The sequence below is a fragment of the Callorhinus ursinus genome, unplaced genomic scaffold (genome assembly GCF_003265705.2).
Source record: "Callorhinus ursinus isolate GAN/ISIS: 27379988/994484 unplaced genomic scaffold, GSC_fseal_2.0 scaffold57, whole genome shotgun sequence".
NCBI lineage: Eukaryota > Metazoa > Chordata > Mammalia > Carnivora > Otariidae > Callorhinus > Callorhinus ursinus.
The window spans coordinates 1,906,259-1,926,875 of record NW_027397119.1 but is presented as its reverse complement, the minus strand read 5'-3'; the positions used below and the strand labels follow the sequence as shown (position 1 = coordinate 1,926,875).

The following is a 20,617-nucleotide window of genomic DNA, read 5'->3' as shown; positions in this document are numbered from 1 at the left end:
AGTACCAGAGACACTTGTTATCAATGGAAATAAGATAGTCATGGAAAAAGGAACATGTTACTCATCATGATGTTCTTGAATTCTTTCCAGCATGGCTAGATATGCAAGGCATCAAAGCTTGGTGCAGCCAAGCCCAGAAACAAGATTGAGAACTACAGGTAGAAGTAAGGTAATGGTGACTAGAAGCAAAATCTGTAGGTGCAGGCAAAGGGCTTTTAGCCTTAAGCAAAAAGCAAACCATCTCAGAGGTAAGGGAAGTGGTAAGCTGTCACACCTAGCTGAGAGAAATACTGCAGAAATGCCAAAAATGGTGACAACTGCATACACTATAAGCAGTACACTAACAAGGGACCATTTGTTGGGACAGAACGAAAACTAACACTTAGATGTAGTATTTTCCTTTACTCGTTCGAAGTGGAATTTTCTCTTCTGTTATTACTTCAGTTGTTGTTTATAAGATATTTATATTTTATCTAAATGATTTTAATTGATTTATAACCATCATTTCAATAACACCTATGCCCTGTTTGAGCTAAGACACAGGTTACACATGCTGGAAGAATCTAATTATTAGATATAAACTGCTCCAAAGGGCTGCACACCCCAGGCCAAAAATGTTAGCAGTAGGAATGGGCTCTCATTATAAATAAATATTTTTTATTATGTTCAGTTAGCCAGCATATAGTACATCATAAGTTTTTGCTGGAGTGTTCAATGATTTATTAGTTGTGTATAACACCCAGTGCTCATCCCAACACATGCCCTCCTAAATATTTTTTTAATTAAAAAGTATTTTTTTTAAAAGACCAGGTGTCATTTCTTAGTATGGCCTGAGGAACACCTGCATTAGGATCACCTGCAGTACTTATTTTAAATGTAGGTTCCAACCCAGACCAGTGGCTTTCCAAATCTGTGTTTATTATAAAAATCATCTGGGGTACTTGTGTTTTATTTTTTTAAAGATTTAATTTTTAAGCAATCTCTACACCCAACATGGGGCTCAAACTTACAACCCTGAAAGCAAGAGTTACATGCTCTACTGACTATCCACCCAGGCACCCTAGGGACTTGTTTTTAAATGTCAATGCTCATACTTATCACATCAGAATCTCTGACACAGACATTCTGAGGACCACAGTTTGAGAAACACAGTAATAGGACAAATGCTTTGAAAATACAACCTATCTTGGTGGTAGCAAAAAAGCTACCCATATATTCTTGAACAGCTATACAAATTTTGTAAATCATCTTCAATGAACAAATAGATGTAACTATTTCAAGAAATCATGAAATAAATCCTTTAGGATTCATGTGATTAATCTCCAATCATTCTGCTTTGTAAAGCAGAATTTTCACTGAAACAGGGAATGTATATAATAAACAAATTGAGAACCAACTTCTAAGAGAGGGGCATGGCTACAGAAGTAAAGGAAACAGAGCCAATCATGATCTTTGAATCACAGCAAGAAGAGAAGGTATTAGAGGGAGAAACTGGTCAGTGGCATTGCCGAACATTTCAGGCATATATACATGAAGCAATGGGGGCACACAAGTTATTTTCAATATACCAAAATGACAAACAACATGAAGCCTGGCTCTTATGAGTCAAGGTGTCTAACATAATGAAATATGTATTTATAAAATATTGACCATACAACCAATCATGAACTTTCTAGCCTTTACTGTCTTATGAACTGCCTCTAACTAAGTGCTCCTTCCTGTGACTGGCCTCCATAATGGTAATTTCTTGTCCCACTTGGATCCTATTAAATAGTGAGGAAATAGCAATCCACCCTACTGTTCATCATTTTGGAGGCAAAAGAAATACTTCACCCCTGCACAATCAGGTACTCAAATATTTGCTGACTTAAATCAAGGCCCTGATATGGGAACAGAGGTACACTGTCATCACTCCATCAGCAAGTCTTTATTGAGCATGTACCATGAACACAGCAAGATTCTGCTAATTCAGGAGAAGTGAAAAAGAGAAGAAAAATATCACTGTGCCTACCATCAAAAACATTACAAAGGTAACACAAGGCAATATTGACTGTTATGGAATCTAGCAGAGTGTGTATTAGGAAGTTTACATCCTTGGGTTTTAGTTTATTCTTATTATAAGAATAAGTTTATTTTTATTACTCTCATAATAAATGAAAAAGGTCAGTTTAGATAATTTATAAGTTTCCTTCCAGTTCTGAAAATAACTGATTTAGTGAATCATACACTTAGGTTTCCTAAGGGAAACTACAAGATGATAATAGTGAATGGAAAACTTGAGTTTGGAACAGCTGTTTTGTGGTAGCAATAGAATACTAACTACAGGGGTGCCTGGGTGGTTCAATTGGTTGAGAGGCTGACTCTTGATTTTGGATCAAGTCATGATCTCAGGGTTGTGAGACAGAGCCCCGCATCGAACCCCATATCAGGCCTGCATCTGCTGCAACAGGCTCCACACTCAGCAGGGAGTCTGCTTGAGATTCTCTCCTTCTCCCTCTGCCCCTCCCCCCATTTATGTGCACACGAGCGCTCTCTTTTTATACTAATAAAAAAAGATTTTATTTATTTACTTGACAGAGAGATAGCAAGAGAGGGAACACAAGCAGGGGGAGTGGGAGAGGGAGAAGCAGGCCTCCCACTGAGCAGGGAGCCCAATGCAGGGCTCGATCCCAAGACCATGGGCTCATGACCCGAGCCAAAGGCAGACACTTAACAACTGAGCCACCCAGGTGCCCCAAATAAGCCAAATCTTAAAAAAAAAAAAAAATACTAACAGCAGATTACATATGTACAGGATACCTGGGTGCCTTTATCTCTTAAATATAATTTCTGCACAATCCTAAAATTCTGTTCAGAACAGAAAGATCAGAAATCTATAATCTGTATGCTAAAGAATCTGAAAGAAAAAGCACAGATTTAGCTTATTAAACTTTAAGTGTAAGAGTGCTGTCCTTGAAAGAGGAGACGCATACAGAGACACAAAGGAAGACTGCCATGTGACAGAGGCAGAGACTGAAGTGATATATGTCTAAAGCCAAGGAACATCAAGGAATGCCACCAACACCAGCAGAGAAAGCATGGAATACATTCTCCCCAGAGCCTTCAAAGACAGCATGGCCGTGTGGATATCTTGATTTCTAATTTCTGGCCTTTGGAACTATGAAAGAATAAAATTATGTTGTATTAAGCCACTCAGTTTGTGGTAATTTGTTGGGGCAGCCCTAGGAAACTAATAGAGGGGTTAAGAGCCAGTGCCCAGAGCATCCATTTCCTGGGCCACGACAGTCAAAGTATGGTTCTGGGGACACCAAAATGGCAGCATCTTCCTTATTGTGGCTGTGACTTCATCAGGACAGCGACTGTGTACTCTCACACTGGCAGCTTTATGATCATGGATGAGGCAGCAACTCCCTCGGTGGCCTGGTATTGGGAAACTCTGCAGAAGATGGAACTCCACCCCCACCCCGTGCCCCACAACCCTCAAATACTGTTAAATACAGTGTAATAAATTCCTTTATAAAAACAAAGAATGATTACAGGATAGGAGAACTGCTTAATAAAATACAACTCTTTATCAACAGCTAGTATTTTAAACACTCAAGGTCATAAAATGATAAAGCGAAGTTGAAAACAACATTCCATTCAACAATGAAAATATCAAATGTAGAAACTGTACTAAAACTTTACTTTAGATATACGTTGAAGATGTTAAAAAAAATGCCAGTTTTTACTGAATACATTCCCTGCCACTATACTATCCTTAATGTGTCCTAACACCAAAGACTATAAAGAAAACAAAAGTTAATAAGAAACTGAGAATAAAACATCAGTTTTTTCCCATAAATTCAACCCATCAATAAGCATTCTTCCTGTCTATCTTTCAATTTACTTGTATTTGTTAAATAACAAACCATGCCTGGAAATAAATTGTTTGGGTAAGGTCATGCCATCTGCCTTAAAAAAATTACCTACTGGGCCTGGGTGGCTCAGTCAGTTAAGCGTCTGCCTTCGGCTCAGGTCATGATCCCAGGGTCCTGGGATCGAGTCCCACGTCGGGCTCCCCGCTCTTTGGGGAGCCTGCTTCTCCCTTTCCTCCCCACTTGTGCTCTCTCTCTATCTCTGTCTCTCTCTCTCAAATAAATAAAATCTAAAAAAGAAAAATTTTTAAAAAATTACCTACTGTCCAATTCTGGGAGTCTTTATGACAGTATGCAAACATATCACATTATTTTACTATATGGTCCACCAGTTATATATAAAAAGCAATGGAAGATTTACAATTCCTTACCTTTTAGGAGTACAATAACTTTTCTAAACAAATCTATTCAATTTTCCCAATCATAATGTAATAGAGGATATGTGGCTTTGTTATGGTTACAACCACAACAAAAATTACATTAATCTGCCAGGTAAATATGAGAATATGAGGAAAATATTCTAATGATTAAAAAAAAGCAAAACTGTAAGACTATTAGAAATAATACTTTTAGTTTTGCCATTGTTACTTAGTATTTAAGGATCTTTTTACAACTCCCATTTTTTACTGTTCAAAATATAAACCCCCCAAGCCTCTTGTGTTTTTCCTGTCTGAGGAACCAAGGATTAATGCCTTCTCCCCATATTCCAAAAAACATAAAAACACGAACTCAAACAATGGGAAGCACTAAATTACGAATATGGAAATCACAGGGCAAAGAGAAAGAAGAATTCAAGCAGAGAAGGTAGAAATGGCACAGAGCTAGGTAGGAGCCTGATCAGACAAAGCTGGGCCCCGGCAGAATGGGCAACAGGGCCTGTCATCAGAAAAACTGAGAACAGCAGATGCGTTTCCTACCGCTGAACGTCCTATAAACAGTAATAGGTGAAATGAAACTAACACTTAGAGCCTACTGTGGTGTTTTTACAAAGATGTTTTCATTTATTCCTCAAAGCAATCTTACCTGAGCTGAGAAAACTATAGTCCCAACAAATCAAGCAACACAACCAAGGAGACAAACCTGGGCTTGGTCTTTTTCATGATAAACACAGAAAATGGTATTTGTGCACAGGGTCTGATAAAGAGGCTCATTGTAGCTGGTGGCAACTAGCCTGGTAGCTGTGAATGCCCCAAGCGCTACCTGACCACGCTGAGAGACAAATATTCTGGCACACCCAGAACCCACTCCTGGCCAGGGCTAGGAAACTCTACTGAGCGATGTCAAAACTGCTGCATTTTCCATTCCATTCTCAGGCTCCTCAGTAGCTGCACCCAGGTAAGCCTACAGCCAATTCTTCAAACAAAGGAAGGAGGTAACCCACACATCCCCAGGCTACACACACCCTGACTGCAGGCCCTCCCACAAACACAAGCCCTTTCCAGTATTTTTTTTTTTTTAAACTGGGGGGAAAAGTCTTCTTTTTCTTTAAAAAATCTGCCCACCCTCTTGCTCATGACAGAAACTTCTAAAAGAAACAAAGGCAGTCATTCCAATAGGTTTAAAATTAAAACTATGAGTTAAAGAAACACACCAAAATAAATTTATATTAATGTTATTTGTCAATCAAGCAAAGATTAAATATATGACATCAGATTTCATCTTGGTTTAGTGAGGAAGAAGCTAGACAGGTACAGATTCATTCAACGTCACAGGATGGGTGTGGGACCCCCAAGGAGCAAAGAATGGTAGAAAACCCTGAAAAGGTAGATAAATCTAAAAGAGGTTCATATACTTATGAAGTCTCTGAGATGAAACACAAAACTGGGGTATGAATAAGTGGCATTATTCTTAGGGGACTGGGAAAGATCAAGAGATTGTCACAAATGTCTAAAACCAAAAAAGGCCAGGGACACCGGGGTTGCTCAGTTGGTTAAGCCTCCAACTCTTGATCTCAGCTCAGGTCTTGATCTCAGTTTGGGTCTTGATCTCAGGTTGTGAGTTCAAGAAACAAAAAAGGCTATAAAATACTGCTGTGGAAAATCCACATCAAGTCAAGCATCAATGGCCCAGAATCATATTTAGATCTCTGGTATTATCTTCTAGAGCTGGGGTGGACCTCCAACCTATTTGTATAAACAAAGCTTTATTGGAACACAGCCATGACCACCTGTTCGGGTATTGGCCATGACTATAATGATAGAGACTATATGGCTCACAAAGCCAGAAATACTTACTATCTGGCCCTTTACAGAGAAAGTTTACAAACCCCTGTTCTATACAAAAGCAGCCTGGAATGAAAAAGTTACCTTCAACTACTTACTTACACTGATTATCAACAGAAGACCAGTGACAAGATTTACCAAAAGGTCTACTTCCATTAAGTAACAGAAAACATTTATTTCTAAATTTTTACAGACCAATTAAGTAAGTTCCATTCATTTATACACTGTTTTGATTAACACCTTGGATAGCTATTACAAAACAACTCATTGTAAGCACATTATATAAACAGTATAGCAGAGCAATTATTTTGACAAAGGTTAAGAGAAGTTTGCACAAGAAAATTAAGAAATGCTTCATGATCATCTGTCCTTCTCATTCCCACTGTTCACTAAAAACCATGAAATACATTCTTTCAATGTTTTCATCAGAATGAAAAAAATATTTTATATAGATATATAACATATCATACAGAGATAATCAAGCTATTAGTCACCAAAAGAGGAATCAGCAATTTAGAAGTTTTATAACTCTAAGAGTGAATCATTCTACAGTTTTACATATATTTAAAAATTCTCAACTGCCATTATATCCTGCACGTAAAACCATTTCATTACAATTATATAACCAAATGTCACTCACCTATATTCCCTATAAAAATGAGGGGAGGAGGAATTAAATTGAAATAATCAAAAGGATGAAGAAACACTTCTTAAAACATCTAGCTATATATTTATGTAACTGTCAATAAAGTAATTGTTGATAAAGCAATTCAGAGCAAACAATAATCACATATGTCATTTCCAAGACACCCTCAAGTATTATACTAAGTATCCTACCATGTTTTATGCATACTGTACTAACTATCTGAAGGGACAAATATTTTAACTGAAGGAAACCAGGAATGTGGACAGAGTGCAGCTTTGTGTAACTGCAGCTACACTGCAAATTTTTTAAATACCAAAGCCTATTTAAAAAAAAAAAATCAAAGGAAACAAAACCTGAAAGGAATTTTGCAACTTATTATCTAATTTAGCAACTTCTTTTCCAAAGTTGCATGTACGTTATCACTATTCTCTCCTGCCCAAATACCTGAATGGTGGCTCCGCTGGTAACACTACAGAGATACATTTTAAAACATGAGACAGTTTGGTTCCAGAAACTCAGTAAAAGTCTCTAATGATATCTCAGACCACATCTTTAAGTGAAAAAAAGAAATCTACATTTCAGTAAAGGCAAAACAGATGAGAAGAAAAGAATACTTAAATTATGGCGATAAATCAGAGCCCCAAACTGTCTACTGGAAGGAAGGTGAAGGGGAGGGAAGTATGAGGTTAAATACTTACTTACACAAATTAAAACTGCGCTTTCGATCATTTAAAACGACAATTTTGATTTTTATTATTTGGGTATGTTATTATACTGGCCTTAAATCTCCCCTCCCCCACCAGTATGATGCCATCATACCAGACGTGCTTTCCTCCTTCTTGGAGTAAGTACTGTTTTATTGGGCTGGAAAAGAGCTCTTGAAATTGTCCAGACAGGAAAATGTCTAACTGGGAAAAGGAATGGAGGGTGCTTACAGGTACGATCTTCATAAATAAACCTAAATAGTAGTTTCAAGTATAGAATAAATCTACACTCAAGTTACGCTCTTTACTTTTTAAATTGATAAAGATTTTTAACGGTGGCAAGACTCCCAAGTATTGTGGAAAAGCTTAACAATTTAGTTTCTGAGATTCCTTGGTTTTCGTTTACAGAAAATGTCAGAGTAAAACTCCATCCACCTGGACATTTAGTTTGCTGACCACCTTCGTTTCTTATCAACTATAAAGCTTCAAATGCAGTGATGAGTTCAAGATGTAGCTCAATTATGAAACGAGACGTGCATGAGGAGTCAGAAGAAACTGGAACCTCCTCCCCTTTATTTTTACGTATTTCTCATTCCTCACACTGGAGTCCTCCACCAGCCATCCTTCGAGGAGAAACTTTCTCTCCCTCCTCCAAGCCCCGGGCCGAAGTAGGAAGTACCCGCCCTCCCGAGCAGGGAACCGCGGTGCCCTCGCCGCTCATTGGCTGCGGAGGCCGTCAGTGCTGCAGAGGGCGGGGCCACCCGGCTGAGAGCAAAATCTCAGGCCCGCACCTCGCCGAGGGTCCGGAGAATCCCCACCCCAAAAAAAGCAGCCAGCCTCCACTAGGGGTTCCTTCTCCTCCTTTTTATTTTGTGGGCCTTCCTCTCAACGTCCCCATATAGTTTCTAACCGTTTGACTCCTCCACGCGGCAATTTTTCAAAGCTCCAACATCTCTTCCCCACCCCAGCAAGCTCCAGTCTAGGACCAAACAGAAAGATGCTGCGGTGTGAGGAGTGAAGCAAGCTGTGGACTGGATCTCCCGAGGGTAGCAGAAGATTCCTTCCTCTGGAAATGATATAATTGCTTAAGTTTTCTGTTAACTGTTTTAAGTGCACTGTCCTTCGCCAAGTATTGAAGCCAAAAATACTCGGTGTCCATTCAATAAGAGTTGCCACAAAGTATTACAGGGTTAGTCGAATCTCTTGTTGAATCATCCACCGTTTTCAGTGTTTTGTCCGGTTGCCCCTAATACTATGCCATTCTTCGACCACACCCGTAACAGCTCAAGCTCCTATACAGATTTACCACGCACGCATTCTGTACTTTATCCTGTAAAGCAACCTGACAAGACACACTGCTGCTGTCTACAGGGAGTGTGCATACTTCTTCAAACTACAAACTCTTTGGAGGAAGAATTAGAAACAATGGTGCTAGTTATGATAGATACACAAGGCTCTACAAACTATGCGCATTCGATTTTTCAACAGCATCCTTATGATCAGTAGTCAGAGGAGGAAAACCATTTCGTTTTGTAATGCTTTCAGACTTTCAGTTCCGTCAGCAGTTCTCTGCTCAAGGATGGGAGATAAACTACTGTAAAATAAGTATATTTCTCACAGCTATGAGAGAACACGATTTTTGTGTTTGACACATCATCTCCCGAGGCCTGCAGTACACAGGAAAGAGGCAACAAGAGTTCTTTAGATCTCACTGCAGCATCCTCTGGGTTGTGTTGCTTCCTGACACTATCCTAGGGCAATGTGGTGTTCTCATTTTTCTTTTTTGCGGTCCTCTTCGACTTTGGCCTCAATTCTCGGTGTATTTATTTTCCATTGCCACCATCACCATCTCTATTGCCTTTCAATCTCTCTCACATTTGCTAATCCTGACAGGGTACCACGAGAGCCCATTCTCCAACAGGTCGGCCATCCTCCCTGTACTTCTCAAGTCACTTCAGCTTCTCCCTTAGCTTCAGGCTCCCACCACCCACTCTCTCCAGTGAACTTCACTCCTGTGAAGTCTGGCTGCTGCCGAATCCTGACAGCTGGGCCTAACCAATCCGCGAGTGATAAATAACCGACACCGCCAATGAGCAGCAGCCGGGGGGTGGGAGGCGGGACTTCGGCTAAGTTCCTCCGGTCCTGAAACCAAGACCTGTTGCCGCCGCCGCCGCGGTGGCCGCGGAGTTTCTTAGTTACCGCGGCGCCCACGGCGGCCTCGGGCCGCCAAAGCCCTTACCAGGCACCAAGTTCCTGCCGCCCGCTCCCGCCACTGCCAACGAACCGGACCGAAACCCCCACCCAGCTCCAGCGCGGCGCGCCCCGCCCCACCTTCCCCGGCGCGGGGATCCCGGGGGCCGCCCCGCGCCCTCCCGGCCTCCCCCTCTCCGCCCGGCTCCCGCAGGCAGCCCCGCCCGGGAGCCCGAGACCCCCGCAGCCACTCACCAGGAAGTTGGGAGTTTTCCGTTCTCCTGCCCGCGAGGGACCCGGGGCGGGCGGGCGGCTCGGCCAGGCGGCGCCGCGGAAAGGCCCGCTGGGCCGGGGGCTGTGGCTGCGAGGCCGAGAGCCGATCGCCACCTCCCGCCGCACAGCCCCCGCGGACGCTGCAGGCGCGGGCCCCCACCCTGCGCACGGCGAGGCGCGTCCCGAGTGCGAGCCTAACAGCGGCCCATCCTCCCGCGACTCCCGCTCCTCCTACCGCGGCCGCCGCTGTCAGGAGTGTAAACATCCCGGCATCCCCGAGGAGAGGGGCGGGGCGGGCGTCGGCCCCTCCCCGCTCCCGGAGCCCCACGCCGCGGGTCCCGCACGGCGCTGTGCGAGTGCGGGGAGCCCCGTCATCTCCCCGATGCGGCCGAAGCCGCTCTGGGGGATCCCTCCGGCGTGCGGCTCCCTGTTGTTAGATCCAGCGCGGCGTGGAGTGCGTCGATCTGCCCCCCCTGAGCCGCATTCCCCTCCTTTGGGCCAACTTTCCTCTAGGCTGGGGTGGGCTGCTTTTTGAGAACTTGTCTTTTCCTCACTTGCATTTGAATGCCCCCACTTTCAAGCTGTAAGCTCAACTGGTGACGTCCCCTTTCTTCTGGATCACAGCTTTTTGATCCCATCCTCTCTTACTAGGTGGTTTGAACTACCTCTGCTCTAAGCACACCTTACATTAAAGTAAGAGTCCTAACGTAGATAAAATGGCTTTTAGGACATTTCTGAAAAGTGAACGACTTGGTTTGGTATTGGGAATCGTTGGGAAGTGGGGGTGGATACCCCAGACCCCTAGGACAGGAACTGCAAAAGACTGCTGCTTGAGTAACTGGACACGTATTACTGGAGATCACTGCTAGGAGGCAGTATGGAGTCAAACACGCCTTCATTCTAATCTTAGTTCAGTGATTATTAACTCTGGCCCGGCAGCAAGTTATTTCACCTCTCCCGAGTATTAGTCTCTTTGTCTGTAAAACAAGAATGGTAATAATACTCATCTCTAGGAGTAAGGTTAGAATTAAATGAGATAAGCAAGGTGCTTAAATACAAGAACCTAGCTTATAAGTACTCATTAAGTAGTTGTTACTGCCCCTAGGTCTTTCACTTGTTTGACTTACCTACCAAAGGGATTCAAGCCAAGAATGTGTAGATTATAGCTCAAAGACTTCAGAAGTTAAAACTATGGAATTAAGATTTAGAAGGTTTATTTTTAGCAAGAAAAAAAGATCTCAAGAGGAGATGTTGATTCTGTTGGCTCAAGAAGTAGTAATAAATGTACCACTTACAGCTCTAAGGAATGAAGGTACAACTGTTACCAAGATACAAAGTCCTTGCTATCATGGAGCTTACATTGTAGTAGAAAGGCAATAATCATCATCATAAGCCAGTAAATACATACTATGTCAGATGGTGATTCATACAAAAATAAAGCAGGGTAAGGAGACAGGACAGGGAGCATGCTGTTTGAAATGTATTTATCTGGGAAGGCCTCTCTGACATTTGAGCAGAGACCTGAAGGAAGTGAGAAAATGAGCCATGTGTCTGTCTAGAAGTAAAGCATTCAACACAAAAGGAACAGCAATGCAAAGACCCTGAGTGGAAGTGGGCTTGGCATGTGTGAGGAATAGCCAAGAGAGAAGTGTAGCTAAAATCCAGCAAACAAAGGGAGTGCACTAGCAGATGTGATCAGAAGAGGGGATGGGGTACAGGAAGGGGACGAATGTAGAACCTTGTTAAGTTTTAGAAGTTATTCTGGATGAAATGGAGAGTCCTTGGAGGAGTGACCAAATCAGACTTTGTTTAGGATACAATAGCAGCACTGTGGAGAATAGACTGCAAGTTAAGAACAACTAGAATAGGAGACTATTCTTTTTTTTTAATTCTTTAAAATTTTTATTGTTATGTTAATCACCATACATCATTAGCATTTGATGTAGTGTTCCATGATTCATTGTTTGTGCATAACACCCAGTGCTCCATGCAGAACATGCCCTCTTTAATACCCATCACCAGGCTAACCCATCCCCCCCAACCCCCTCCCCTCTAGAACCCTCAGTTTGTTTCTCAGAGTCCATCGTCTCTCATGGTTCATCTCCCCCTCTGATTCCCCCCCCTTCATGAAGAGGAGACTATTCTAATAGTCAGGTGAAAGATATTGATAACCTAGAACATTGTGCATATAGTGGAAGTAATAAGAATGGTCAGACTGCAGATATATTTCTAAGATTTGCCAGTGGGTTGGATGTGGGGTAAGAAAGGAGGCAAAGATGAAGCCAATGAAGTTGGTATTTGAACTAGATCATTCTGTCACATCACAACAAATTAAAATCCGTCCATCAAATAAGAAAAGTGTCACCTGAATCATACACAAGCCCACCTTGCAGGAGAAAGAACCAGATATTCCCAGAGTGAAGACATTTCAACCTGAAATGGTACAAGAAGTATGATTAAAGGTTTTGGGTGGTTTTGTTTATATTTTACTATCTTTTGCACCACCTTTTTAAAAAATGTAGATAGATTGATAGATAATAAAAGATCCCAGTTTAAAGAAATTTCAGATTCATCTATAGACCAGATATTTCATTGGTGTGAGGAAAACTTACATACCTTATGAACACTGATAGGCAGATAAATCAAAATGAGCTCCCGAAGCCTAGTAGCCACAAAGCCTTTGTCTAGGAAATATCCCATTAGTGGCTCTATGGTGCCCAAAGTATTGAAATCATCTGTATGTGTCCTCTTCTTTCACCTTAAAGGACGACAGAGCTACAGCTATATAGTAGTAAAGTGTTTTAAAAGTTGGTAAGACCGTCAGAACTGAATACACTGCACTTTCTCATGTGACTTTTTATTGCCCTGTGTGGACATAAGGGAGGGTTGCCCCAGCCACTGGCCCTTGGCCTGGAGCAAATGCTAATGGAAAAACTGAGATGTGGCCAAAGAGGCTCCTCTGGCCCTGGGGATCATTAGAGCAGAGCCCAGCTTTAACTGCTTTTCTATTCATCTCCCGCCAAACTTGCTCCAAAAATGCTGTCTGGCTCCATGAAATGCATTAATTACAGTCTTTTCTAGGAGCTGTGTTTATACCTAATTACCACACAATACATACCATTAACCAGCAGGTTAACTTTGCTGTAAATGATATTTGATTATGTCACTTAAAGCCCATCAGCTTACACCAAGGCTTCCTATTTTATTATTCATACAGCTTCACTGGCCCCACACAATTTAAAATAAAAATTAAACATAGAATTGATTACCAAAACCATTTTTATCCATAGGCTAAACTAGACCAGATGTTATATACCATGTTCATTGTAAATGCAACTTCTCTGTAGGGAGAGAAGCTTGCTAGGAAAAAAAAAAAAGTGTTTTCCCGATGAAAGATGGTGAAGTAATATTAAAAATAATTTTCCTTTGAAGAAGATCCTAGCCACTGGGCTAGACCAGAAATGTCTAGTCTTCTTGACTCACAAACATAGTGCTGGCAACAGGTGTACTTAAAAAGCTACTAGTGATATTGGCAGTCACTGAACTTGGCAACTAAATGGTGATGAGGCTTAGTCAAGCTGTTGAAATGTCTGGACTGAAGGGGGCCAAGAGGAGGAAGTCAAAGTGCAGACTGCAGACAACCCAAAGGAGATCACTTTTCTCTAGTCCTGGCTGTGGTCGCCGTACAGTGTCAGAAAATAAATCTTTATCTTTCTTTGAAAACACTCATGAAAAATATTAGAAAGCTACTTTTTCACTCTGACAGCCCCTTGCATTTAATTTTTAGTGGATCGCATAGATGAGCTTCCTATGAAAACAATAAAATTAGCCTTCATTTTATTCTCACACCAAATCCCTAGAACTCAAATTCACAGAAAGACAATTCTGCTGTCCCTAGCATCTAGTTATGGTATTTTGAGAATTCATAGGGTTTGAATTTGAGGGTTCATAGTTTAAAATTGTGGCATACTGATGGTGGCTTTTTCCTGGCTATTTTTGTAGTAGTTACAAAATGGGGGAAACATTTTCAATACACTATATACATATTTTTTAAATATATACTCTTAAAATGGAGGGAAATGTGGTAGTTTATACTGCTTGCAAAATAGGGAAGAAACAGTCCCACTGGTAGTTCATGTTTATATTACAATTTCCTTTGTTTAACAGAATCCAGTTAAATTTATGCGTTTTGTCTCTTTACTATAAAAGCCAAAAGGCCAATATGCAATGGGCCAAAAGTCAAAGCAATGAAGGAAATATATTCAAAAATCACTTCCCTTTTCACACTTGTATACTCTACCCTTGATGTGGAGCCAAACAGTGAGTCCATTTCACAGGACACAGTCTCCTCAACAATGGTAGCATTTTCACAGAGCGTTCACGAGCTCCTCTTTATTCTCTATGTTCATAGAGAATTGTGGTGATACAGTAATCAAATTCCAAAGATAATGTTTAAAAGTACAGGTTTCTCTGGAATATTTTGTGCGCATGCATCTACCTGAGAAGGGGATGTCACAAATGCCCTGGGATTTCACAAAACTGAATGGATAGGTCTCAAAGCGGTCTACCTAATTTCTGCCTCCCTCTACATCTTCTGACTCATCAAGTCCTCTTTTGTGCTGTTCACTTAATCTTGGGATGCACCAAATCCACTCAGGTCGGAACAACTGGAGCAATTTTCTATTTACTAAATAGGAAAAAAAAAAAACGGCAAATAATAAGTATTTCTGTTTACTTTTAGTATTCCCTCATGGTTAAATTAAGAGAGTACTCTCAGGCTATAGGTCCAAAAGCACATCCTAACAATGTCAACACAAGAAGTGAAAAGTTGCAGTCACTACTGTGTTCACCTTTCTAACCCTCTTTGCTCATATTCAGCCTTTCTTGCTTAAAACATACATCTCTTCATCTTTTTTTTCCAACTGTTCTATTTAATGTCCAAAGGGTACTTTAAAATACTTCAGTAATTATGTCTTAAGCAGTTCAATTGCACTGTTAATGTTCAATCTATTTGAAAATACAGGATGTGAGTAAAACCAGATTTGGAATCTTGCCACATCAAACTCAAAGATATACTCAAAGCCAGCTCTTACTGTCTTTATGACAATAAGCCTAGTTAATCATAAGCAGCCTCGATATCCTCCATAATTCTGCTACTGAATTCACTGTCGGGTGAAATTCAAATTATGGAGATATTTTATTTCTTTAATCACTCTGTCATATCAACTTTTCCATCTAAAAGTTAGCATTATGTAGAGGAAGGAGTACCTAGAACATTACTTTGCAGAATAAAACAGGATCATTTCCAAAGCTTGAGAATTTGGGGGCAAAAATCAGAGATGTGCTTAAAAATTGATGAAGTGCCTATTCTCAAAGTCAGGGCAAAAAACTTTAAATTCATAAACCATTCAGGTACTAAAGAAGGCAAGCCAATATTTACCTATGGATTTATGGGCTAATCCATTCTTTGAAACTGTGGGAGAGGACTAACAGTGGACTGTCACCCATGGAAACTGCAAACAGTCCTAACTGGACAATATTGGTACATTTGCTCATCAGTGTTATTTAATTATTTATTTATTTGAGAGAAAGAGGGAGAGAGCAGGCAGCGGTGAGAGGCAGAGGGACAGGGAGAGAGAATCCCAAGCAGACTCCGTGCTGAGCACAGAACCCCTGACTCGGGGCTCAATCTCACAACCCCGAGATCATGACCTGAGCTGAAATCAAGAGTCAGACGCTTAACCAACTGAGCCACCCAGGTGCCTCTCATCAGTGTTATTTATTGTTATATAGCGAATAGGTTCATGTAATCTGAACTTTTAAATTATTTTTAAGTTATTTATATATAAATATATGATTATTTTTGAATATAAGTTAATTATTTTTGAAGTTATTTCAAAAGCTTATTTTAAAGTTGTATATACATTTCAAATTTATTTAAAGGTTTTATATATGTAAATAACTTTTTAAAATAATTTTAAAGTATATAAATACACACACACACACACACACACAATGTATAGTTCGGGCAACTAAAGTATGCAACTATTTAAAATTCTGTTGTTTTTCTTTGTTCTTTCCTTGCTCAAATTGAAAGATAAAAATTATCACCTTTTTTCTGAAGACAAATGCATAATAAAAGTATTCCTTATTTCTAAATTAAATGAAATTAATACTTTATCAGGTCTACATCCTATAACTCCTAAGTAGGCAAGCATATTTTACTCTCTACAAGAGGAGGTTTGCAGAAATAGCATAATGTAAATTAGAGATGACTGGGGAAAAAAACATAAAAATGACTTATGTCGAGATTTAGTTTCAATTTCCTACATAATTTTTTAAATACATTGCTGTAGTCACTACATAACCAAGCCTTTATTTCTAATACTTAGCTAGTGATATTTTAGGCTATTGTACTGTTCTAAAATCTAAATATGTAAAGAGATTATATTAAGTCAGAACAATCAATATCATCTGAATCTTTGCTCCTGATTGTTTAGCCCCTAAAAGCTAGAATCTACTTTTATCACTTTCAGAATCTAATATTTTAATTCCTTGGATGGAATTAAATTGAATATCCTATGGATATTCTGTGTATCTCCCTATTTCACGATTCTTTAAAGTTATTTGTACATAAACTATACAAAAATCAAAACCAATACTCCATCACCATACGGAGATAACCAGCTGCGATATTAAAAGATTTTCACACCTATGATGAGGCAGCAGCTCATGAACAGGTTCTGGGACCAGTACAGCTTTGGGATAGAATTTCATCAGTATTCCACCTCTGGGTTCTACCTGGGATGATAGAGTGTGATGTGATGCAAAGGAAAAGATGGGTCTGAGGTAAGAAATGAAATATAACAAAACACATGCAGGTTTTCCTGTTATCACATCTCAAGATGGCAAAGGGAGAATTAAACTCCTGTTTTAATAGACTCACTCTTCTCCTTCTCTAGTAAGGACACAGTACTAAAGTGTCCTAAAGTGAAACATGAAAAACTTACAAAAGATACAGCATAGAATTAACTGTAAGAAGGAATTCCTAACCTTGCAGAAATAGGTTCTCAAATACCATTCTCTAATAAAATTTTAAAATGGAATTTAGCTCATCTCTCTGGCTGGTTTAAATATAGCCTGCACAGACACAAGAAGATGGGCTAGAATCACATATGCTTACCTATTAGTTGACATGAATCATAATAAGCTTACATAGTAGCTAATTAGCAGTCCAGTTCCAGGAAAACATGGAAGCAAGTCAAAGTTTGTCCTTATTTCACTCTTACTGCCCTCGGTAATGCCCACTTACTATCATGGATTAATCATACATTTTCAGTTTTGCAGTTTTAAGAGTACTAAGCGTTAGTGCATATCTCTGTGTTTCTTTTTCAATCTGAATCTTGTGATTAGTATGTAGGCTTCTATTCCCTGGGTTCTTAAATGTGTCTTTATCTTTGCTCAAGTATATATGCTTTTGGAAAGAAGTTACACCTTAATGAGCACCTTGTGGGGATGATTAGACACTCTGAAGAGAACAAAGGATAAGATGCTCTGTGAGGGAATAACAAGAGGGGATGCCCTTTAGATTGGATAGTCCAGGAATGCCTCCCTGAGGAAGTGACATTTAAATGGCAGCTAAAGGATATAACGGGGCCAGCGAAGCGGAGCACCGGCACTAAGGTCCAAAGGCAGCCACATCTGTTTTCCCTCCCTTCTACATGGAAGAAAAGCACGCAGGAGCTTACAGGCCTGCATTACAAAGATGTCAGCTCAGTGGCTTCATTTTTATTAACTGAGAAATGGATTACTATTGATATAATAAAGTTTCCGTCTGTGAAAAGGAAAATTGGAAAATTTTTCTACCAAGAAAGCCTCGGAATTAAGCCAACGCTTTATGAAGGATACGTAACTATTCTTTGCCACCCGTTTTCTTGCTTTTCTTCCTCTCTCCCTTCTCCCCCCTTCCCTCCACAATCTTCTTCCCTGCATGCTTCCTTCCTGCCTTTCTTCTTTCCTTCCCCAGACTTATTTATTAAATGTCTCCCATGCATTAAAACTCTAGTGGCTTCCGCAAATACCCCATTTTCATTGTTTCTCACCTTTTTTTTTTTTTAATATTTAACCTCTGTGAGTTGGAATGCCTCTCTTAGAATCAAGGAACTAGGATACAATGATGTAAGCAGTAAATCTCTGTTTTAAAAAAAGCAGAATATTTTTATTGGAATCTGAGTATAAAATACAAATTATAAGTAAATTATATGCAAGGATAAGTGAGGAAGTCACTGAATCAAATCTTTCATATTTCTTTGCAAGTTCTACTTAGAACTATTTACTTTACAATTCAATATTTGCTATTTTCATTGTTTTAATAATTTTAGAAATCTGAAAATAATGGGAAAATCATTTTTATTATTATTATTATGTTATGTTAGTCACCATACAGCATTAGTTTTTGATGTAGTGTTCATGATTCACCTGGTCACTGGCCGTTATGAATAAAGCACTTATCACCACCAAGTGGCTGAGTAGCTTAATTGCAGGAGAGAGTATGCAAGAATGAAAGAGTTGCCAAGGAAACTCCTAAGCATTAAAAAAACTCTTTCAGGTAATAGCAAGTAGAGAGTGGTGAGACTGGTTATGTTCTCCATATTTCCAATAAAGGAACTGGGAAAGAATAATAAGTGCCTGGAAAAGGTGAGGAAAAAGAAAAAAGTATTCCTTTATATATTTTGTGATTGTATTATCTTGGAAAAGAGTCCCATAAAAACATGTGTGTGCACACACATATGCACACACACTTACACACACACACATACACACACATACTCATAAGCCCAATCAGATGGATGTGAAATGCATGCATTTGGTAATCACAGATGTCCAAGGAAAGATACAACTCAGTGGTCTCAACCTTGGCTCTGCCAAACCTCACCTGCACAAATTCGGCTTCAGTTAGTTTGAGAAGTCTTTGATAATTCATATTTTAAGGAGCTCTCTAAGTGATCTTAATGTTCAGCCTGGGTTAAGAACCATGAGTAACTGATATTTATTGAGTTCCTACTATGGCTAAAGCTCCATATGAAGTACCCTCGGAGGATATAAAGGGTTAAGGAATATAAAGTTAAGTACTCTGAGGGATATAAAGAACTCACAACAATATGATCGTGAACCACCATAAACTCTACCACTATCATGCGAAGTATTTGTGAGACCGGTATTAGATTAGTAGTATCATCTTTAGGTATTGGCAGGATGCGTATCAACCTTCCATGTACACACACGCACATACTCAAATGGCACATTAATAAGACACATATGAAAAAATTGAGAGTCTCATTATTTGTTTCATTGTGCTACACGAATAGTACCCTCTACCAGAGTTTCTCGAAATGTGGTCTGCATTAAAATCATGTGGAGAGCTTTTTAAAAATATCATTGTCCTACCGCAGGACTACAGAATCTCAGAGAGTAGGCCTAGGGATTCTAGAAATCTGCATTTTTAATAAGCTCCCTGGTGATTCTAATTCACAGAAAAGTTCCAAACCCCTGGTATAAACCAGCATTTTTTTCCTTCTGGGGATAGCATTTGCCTGTGTGAATTAGGGGTAGAGAGTGGTATTATAACTGGGTATTGAAATAAATTTTGCCTGTAATCAAAAACATTGCCTTAAGTCTTAATTACCAAATGTATTAATGACACATCCTTAACAGTCATTGTCAGGTGCAGGGCCATAGGTTAAATAAGTTGTTGACTATGTACAGTCCCCACATCCTAGCTGTTATCTTCACTGCTTCCCTCTACTACAGAAGAGAACTCCATGAGTGAGTGGTGGTGTCATAAAGATAACTTTGGATACACTCTAATTTTTAAGAAAATGCTTGATATCCTCAGTATTCTAACTATTGTTGGTAACACATTATTTGCTCAAACGGTATTCTCATCACAGTGAACTCATATAGGAATATTTGGGGATATTTTAAATATTCAAGGGAATCACAGCAATATTGGAGACATTTGTCAGACATCTTATGAACTACTAACTCCAGGTAGTTCACTGTTTGGACATCAAATAAAGCTACATTCCTTTTCATGACAGCATATCTTTGTGCAACTAAGATTTGGGAGACTGCTGAGGTTAAAAAGCAAGTAGCACGAGAAAATCACTATAGAACCAAAAATGATGAGAGGGTGTCCAATCTGATACTGAGGTTTAAGAAGCTATGCACTGCCCAACACACAAGCACATCTTATTAATAAGCAAGTGAATGTTCAAGAATGAAATCAAAATAGCATTTGTTCTTTCAAATTGTTATGTATTCTTTTTCAAATGGCTACTAAGTTGTTAGGGCATGAGTTCTAAGTTGTTTAGATTTAACTACTTGGTGAACTAAACTGCTAGGTTTTGTTTGTTTGTCTGTTTGTTTTGCCAAGGGCTTCAGAAAAAAAAATTACTGATACATGAACTGAGAAAGTTTGGAAATCTCTGCTTATGGTATATCTGATTGCAACATACCAGTGAATTGCAGCATTAGAGCTGAGAATTAGTGCTCTTGATGGTTTGAATTTTAATATACCTGCATTTACTTTGTTTCCATCTCAACTCATCTATTTATTCAATCAGTATTTATTGAAAACTCACTATAAAGTACAAAGTATCCAGG

At 39.7% G+C, this 20,617-nt stretch overlaps 1 protein-coding gene across 5 annotated transcripts in view; it reads right to left on the bottom strand.

Moving 5' to 3' along the window:
- The window catches only part of NEK7 (NIMA related kinase 7), a 163,904-nt gene extending 153,684 nt beyond the window's left edge, over positions 1-10,220 (bottom strand). For 3 of the 5 annotated variants that reach the window (XM_025855049.2, XM_025855048.2, XM_025855050.2), the window contains exon 1: positions 9,935-10,219. The gene's annotated coding sequence lies outside the window, so the exon portion shown is untranslated. Of the gene's footprint in view, positions 1-9,934 lie in introns of all 5 variants that reach the window. The other 2 variants (XM_073884597.1, XM_073884596.1) reach the window with 1 other exon arrangement.
- Between the last annotated feature and the right edge of the window lie 10,397 nt (positions 10,221-20,617).